This window comes from Terrapene carolina, unplaced genomic scaffold, assembly GCF_002925995.2.
Source record: "Terrapene carolina triunguis isolate 2854851 unplaced genomic scaffold, T_m_triunguis-2.0 Scaffold198, whole genome shotgun sequence".
NCBI classification, from domain to species: Eukaryota; Metazoa; Chordata; order Testudines; family Emydidae; genus Terrapene; species Terrapene triunguis.
The window spans coordinates 1,136,549-1,143,508 of NW_020664549.1; the positions used below are offsets into that span (position 1 = coordinate 1,136,549).

Genomic DNA, 6,960 nt, shown 5'->3' on the forward strand with positions numbered 1-6,960 from the left:
CCCCCCCCCGCGGGGGGGGGCTCCGGCCGCCCTCCCGGGGGGGGGCGGCCGGAGGCTTTTTCGCCTGGGGCGGCGAAAAAGCCAGAGCCGGCCCTGAAGTGACTGACTCTTGTTTTACAGTGCGACCTTTCCTCGTGGGCAGTGACCAGGGAAGAGATTGATCGGTTCAGCAAAGGGAACGGTTTCTCTGGCTGGACTGAAACATCTGTCAAGGAAAACAAGAATATTAACGAGTCTATGAGGTAGGTCTGATGGCTTCTCAGAGTGCCTCTAAAGCAGGGATGCTCAGATTGAGGCTCAGAAACCGCAAGTGGCTCTTTAATGTGTCTCCTGCAGCTCCTTGCTGCACATGATATTAAAACACCATGTGATTTAATTATTAACCAATCAGGATGCTTTTACTATGTTATTAACCAATTGTTGTTGATAACATAATAGTTGGTCAGTCATTTTGCTCTCTCTCTATAAAAAATAGTAAATGAAACAATGAATTCACATGACTGTGGCTCTTTGGGATAATGTTGATCACTAATTTGGCTCCTGAACCACTGAGGTCTGAGAATCGCTGCTCTAAAGGGTTAACCTATTAAGGAACTGGGCACTCTGTTGGCATTTACCAAAGAGCAGTAATAATGTGCAAGTCAGTCTGAAGGGAAACTGCAGCCGGAAAGGTCAGAAGTTATCCTGCCCATGTCTAAGCTGTGACAGGCATTGGGAAATACAGGGTTTAACAAAATACAGCAGATCTTTTTTATCTGCCGGTCTCTATTGGGAGAATAGGAGTGGGGTGTAAGAGACTGGAGATCTGTTTGTAACATAGTCATCCTTCAGTGGAGTTATCCCAGCAGAGAACTTGGCCCTTCTACTTTTCCTAGGGCTTATGAAAAGGTGTTGGGTTCTCATTCCTGGGCACCGAAGCTCTCTGCTCATATAATGGCTATGGCAGGAAAACGCAGACTTTCCCATCCAAGCCTGCTGCTATGCCTTGATCCGGAACAGGAGGGGCTCACCTCCAGAGGTGGGGAGGGTACTTCAGTCTCCATGGTTCATTCAGTCTCTGGCCTCTCTAGTGATGCTGCCAGCTTATCAGCCAGCTAGTGTCCCTGATAGTGCTGTTTGTGCTGGGAACGCTTGCCCCCGGGGAACTGGATTAAGAGTTCTTATTTGTATTACCTAGTATTGTCCCTTTAAGTCCACAGCAGCCAGCTCTGTCCTGGTGGGTGTTGGTTCTCCCACAGGAATGGTGGCTGTATCCAGTTGTGTACCAGACTGTAGGGGTGTAGTCTCTTGCTGCTTGTTACAACATGTGTGTTGTTTCCTAGAGTCCTTATTGAAAAGATGATGGCGTCGTCCACGGGTGATGGAGACCTCTCTGTTTCTGGCCGCGGGGATTATATTAACATAAAAGATGCTTCCCCACCTGGCTGGGGGTGCTGTTAGCTATGCTCCCTTCTCCGTCTGCATCAGAGCAAAAGGGAATGTCTTTTTCACTGATATTGGCTGTATTAAGTGATGAATTGTCTCCTGTTCAGCACACACTGATTCTCAGTAAAGCATTGCTGTCAATGACTGTGGGAGAATTCCTCTTTATTCCAACACCGTGGCCCCCTAAAGCTATCTGCTGCTCGTATCGTTTTGTTCAGCTGCATGGTTTGGGTTAACACCTCTGAAGTAAGAGCGCTCCACTTACTTCTGTAACAAGTGACTGGACTTGAGGGGGAAAGGTAATATTTCAATATATACCACTAACTCCCAGCTACACATAGAGGAATTGTTCCAGAAGGGACAGTTATAGTGACCTTCTTTGTTCTGAAAGTGAAGATCTGGCGCTTTGCGTGTCTCCTGATTCCTGACATGGCGTTACAGTAACTCCTCGTTATTTCACACTCCAGATCTGCGTAGGACTAATTTATCTGTTGTGGAAATGCCCAGGACCCTTTGTCAGCTGTGACAATCACCCTTGGGTTGAAAGAGGACACTTGCGGGTAGCCAAAATACCTATTAGCAACCACTGTGGTGTTGCCTGATCTGCAAAGTGGATTGGTGTGAATTTGGGAGATTCTGTAGCACAGCTTTCATGCGTGTACATTGATTGCAGTGCTTAGTTTGTCCCTGCCTTCTGCTCTGTCTCAAGAATTGTCCAATTGCCTTTTGCCAGTTATCCCTTTTTGTCCCTCTACCCCGTATATATAACTCTTTTGATGCCACTTTATTAGGGCATCCAGCGGTGAATGAGAAAAAGGTTGTAAACCCTCTTGTGTTGTAGAACAACAGTACTCTTTGCTTTTATAGCACCTTCCATTCTGTGATCTCAAATAGCTTTACAAATGCTGATGAATTACTTCCTTGCAACCATTCTGCAGTGGTGAGTAAAGTCTTTGGTGGAAGTCGTGGTGTGGCTGAGTGAAAGCCCAACTGCTGCTTTTAGTGATCCTAGGAAAAGCAAAGAAAGGGACTTAACTGGTCAGAAGGAAATAATGGAGAAAACTCCTCTTTGCCCTTTTGATGCCTGTTATTCTCCCTGCATATTCTACATGTGATCATGGCTGCTGACTGACTTTTGGGCAAAAAAAAAATCAGATTGTTTCATAAAAGCACATGTTTGGCAGTTTCCAATAAAGGAGTTAATATGGATCTCAGCCCAGTAAAGCAGTGGTTACATGGAGTGGGATGAATTGATGGAGTGGGTTTTTAATCCTAACTTCAAATAAGGGCAAAATGAATCCTCTGAAACAGGGGTGGCATTTTTCTGTGGCAGATTCAATAAGAAGGCTGTTTGGGGGAAGGATATTAAAGGGCTACTGTCAAATAAGAGAGTGATCTGAACACAGGACTGTGAGCCAGGAACATATGGGATCCATTGCTTGCTATGGGAGTGTTCTTTTCTGTGGCCTTTAGTAAACTACTTCACCCTTCATTTTATATATAAAAATGGGACTAATTACCCTACTACCACAAAGAGCTGAAGATTAATGAATGCTTGTAATGTACTTTGGACTTTAAAAGTTCTATATAAATGATGAGTGATAAGGAATTTAGGCCCAGCATTTTGTTAAAGGATAAAATCCATATGAGAATAGGACACAAGCAAAATTCAAGGATTTTGTTGTGTTAAATGCATTTAAATATTCCATCACTTGCGGTCAGGATTCACAGTGAACCCAAACTGTGCAGAAGGTATGTGAAAACTGGAAAGGGGAACTAACCAGCAATGAAGTGGAACTGACCAGTTTAATTTTATTGTCCAAACAAAGTATAATATGGGAGGGGGATAGCTCAGTGGTTTGAGCATTGGCCTGCTAAACCCAGGGTTGTGAGTTCAATCCTTGTGGGGGCCACTTAGGGATCTGGGGCAAAATCAGTACTTGGTCCTGCTAGTGAAGGCAGCGGGCTGGACTCAATGACCTTTCAGGGTCCCTTCCAGTTCTATGAGATAGGTATATCTCCATATATTATTTTTTTTAAGTAAACAGCCTAAAATATAAGTAAATTGGATTTTAAAAATTCTATTTTTAGAAGTCTAGAAGATTAAATAGGAAAAGTAAAAGGTCTTGTTTTTAAAAGGGTTGATCTTGACAGCATTCCTCTGATGATCATAATTAATAATACCTAGCACTCAGCATCCATAGATCTCAAAGTGCTTTACTAAGGAGGTCACTATTAACATTCCCATTTTACAGATGGGAAACTGATGCACAGGAAAGGAAGTGACTTGCCCATAATGGCACAGTAAACTAGTAGCAGAGCCAGGAATTGAACCCAGCTCTCCTGAGTTAAGTCCAGCATCCTATCCAGTAGGCTACGTTGCCTGGAGGAATAGATTTCATCACATGTGGTGATGCGCTTTAACCTGATATTCAGCAGCAGCTCTACAATGCCTGGGCCTCTTAATTTTGCATAAGTAACTGCCTCTCAAAAATAAGCAAAAAGCTTGAAATCCTTTAAAGGTTTCTCATATGCAAGCCCTAAAGATCTGCCCAAGAGCCGTGGAATGTTGGTATGTGCACAGGTTTGTTTTTTTGTTTTCACACATAATTCACTGTTTGGTAACTGCTCAATAGGCGCAATAGAAAAAATAAGTGTCAAAAATCAACCCAGTGCAACAAACAATGGTCTTTGCTTGAGAACTGTTTAAAAACTCAGCCAAACAGGAAAACAATCTGACTGTGCAAATGTGTTTTCAGAGCTGCCTCTCTGACACACAAGGCACTTAAAACAAAAAAGCAAGCTTGTTGTTAACCTCAGTTTAGTTCTTCTGCAAAACAAACTCGGGTTCAAAGGCCCCATCTAAACTCAGGCTTTGCTATGTTAGGCAATCAGTCTTAAACGATGCTTTGTGAAACTGTTTCTGCTAATGTGATTGTCCCGTCCATGGTGGTTGGGATACTTTAGCTTAAGTTTGTTGGGTGTTTTAATGTGAGACCAAAGTTTCTAAAAAAAAATAATAATAATTAACAAAGTTATGCCCCATCTATGCAGGCTTGTATAGCTGTTCAAGCAGAAATATGGTAGGAAACTGTTTTTAAGCAAAGAGACTGGATTTTCATCTCATCGGTGCTTATTACAACTTTGTACTCTTTTTGCATGATTCTGTGCCAACTGACCTCTCTCTCTTTCCCCCACATTATTGCTTAATGTCAGAGATCTTTGGTCTGTAGCCATGGGACTCAGATTATGTTAGATTTAGTTACACATTTTTAAATTGTGAAACTTGGATTACTACAAATCTACCAATAACTAGAAAATTTTACTGCAGTAAAACTTCCAGATGAGGAATACAGAATACAGTTCAAAGGGCCAGTCAACCATATAAAAACTCTTGAGTTCTTCTGTTTTGTTTTTGTTTTTTTGTTTAAACTATTTGCTGTTATGCATAGTCTTGCAAGGATTTTTTTTTTATAGACAAGATTCTGGTTAGTGTTTCTTAAGTTACAGTATTACTTTGTTTATATAAAAAGGAAAAAGCTGGTGATTTCTTCTGTAACAATCAGTAACCAAGGCAGTATCACAAACATTGAAACAAATTTGTAATAAAAATTCTGACTTTTTTTACTCTTGCTTATTTAGTAGTTATTGGTTTCCTGTCTAAACAGTCCTAACGGCAGATGAGTTCACAAGTCCAAAATAAAAATATTTCACTGTCAACAACCGTATCAGTAAAGATAATTGTGTGTGTGAACATTGAACTGTTCCCTCTCTGCTCCAAAAATAAAGTTTCTGTCCTACAATGCCAGCAACACAAATCGGTCAGTTTCATGTAAATACACTGCTGTTATGATATTGTGTTAAGGGTTATATTTGCTGTTAAAGTTGTTGACTCTTATGAATCCAGAGATTTAAATTTTCATGTACCTCTCTGAGGCTGTCTACACTACATCATTTACAGCGGTCTGACAAGAGAGAACTCTCCCATCGGCTTAATAACTCCTGCCTCTGCGAGAGGCCCGTAGCTATGTCGGCAGGAGAAGCTCTCCCGCTGACCTAGCAATGTCTACACCGGCGCTTAGGTCGGTATAACTTATGTCACTCAGGAGGATGGCTTATTCACACCTGTGAGCGATGTAAGTTATACTGAAGGAATTTTGTAATGTAAACATAGTCTGAGTCTTTCAAGCTCCGCTGTCTCCAAGGAGTCCGCAGCTTCACCTATAGTTTTCTTATGTACTGCACAGGTATTTTGTGATCATCATAGCTTGTGTCCCTTTAGCTTTGTTTATATTGGGAAACTGCACTATTTAGGGGAACCAAAGTAGATGGAGATGAGTTGGCAGGTGTACCCAGAGGTCAGGAATAAAGGCAGCATTTTTCATCCCTGTTCGTAGTTGAGGCCCAAAGCCAATTTGGACAACAGTGCCTGTGGATATGACAAAGTCATGATATTAGACCACATTAATGCTCTTTTGAACAGAGCAGTGTTTGCAGCTGTTGAATTTCACCGTGTATTTTGGATTCGAATGAGCCAAGCACCTGCAACTGAAATGCAGCCTAGACTCCTGCATTTTGCCTAATTTCTACATGCTGTCAATGTTGTGCTTATTCTCTACTAAAGCTGAGCTATCTTAGGAAAATATTACCCACCACTGGTGCAACGATGAAATCGAAACCAGCCAAAATTCATCTACTTGCAGCTTTCCTTGATTCTACATGAAGTAATGAATGCAAATCAGCAATATGATGTACTGATATAAGCTTCTCGTAGCTATTGACCATATTTCATGAGACCATCCAGTAGACATTTTGTGTTAAAGATATAACTTGAGGGGGTGGAGGGAAATGAAGGTGTAAAAGGACGGTCCACTTAAACAGCTGCATGATTCTAAAGGTAACTAAAAAAATTACCACCCTGAGTTTCCGTGATTTAATTATGAAACGTTCTATTTACGAATAGGGACATGGAGTTTTTGTATAGATTCTGTTTGGGTGGTAAATTAGATTTTTGCACATCTGCTGTCACCAGAAACAAAGGTTCTGCCAGTCATCTGATTGCTTGATACTGTAGCACGTGAGTGCCTCCCAAACATTAAAGTATTATTCATATTGAGGGAGAGAGACTGGCAGGCTGTAGATGATGGGGTGAGCAATCAGCAAGGTATGGGCCTGGGGTAGATCTAGGGAAGGGAAGGAGGCATGGATGATGGATAGGGGCTGAGAGGGGCTCAGGGCATAGCCAAGCTATTGCAATGCTCAGGTACTCTGACAGTGCCAGGGGCAGAGGTATGGGGGCTGGTGCGCGGGCTAAGGTATGGGAGTATCAGGGTAGGTGTGTGTGGGGAGGGGCTCAGCCTGACTACGTTTTCCCTCCAAAATCTACGCAAGCCAGGCCGCGTGCCGAATCTGCTGATCCGGCTCCATCTCCCGGCCCATCGCAGACCCCGTACCAATAATAAAATCGGGGCCGAATACACCTGACGGGGGCTTGTAACTGGGGCCGGGCCCCACCGCATGGCTGCTCGACGGGCA

The 6,960-nt window shown here is 42.6% G+C and overlaps 1 long non-coding RNA gene across 1 annotated transcript; it reads left to right on the plus strand.

Moving 5' to 3' along the window:
- The first annotated feature begins 124 nt into the window (after positions 1-124).
- Positions 125-2,576, plus strand: LOC113407094. Its single transcript, XR_003369945.1, has 2 exons — positions 125-242; positions 1,323-2,576. It is a non-coding gene; the product is annotated as an uncharacterized LOC113407094 (long non-coding RNA).
- The last annotated feature ends 4,384 nt before the right edge of the window (positions 2,577-6,960 follow it).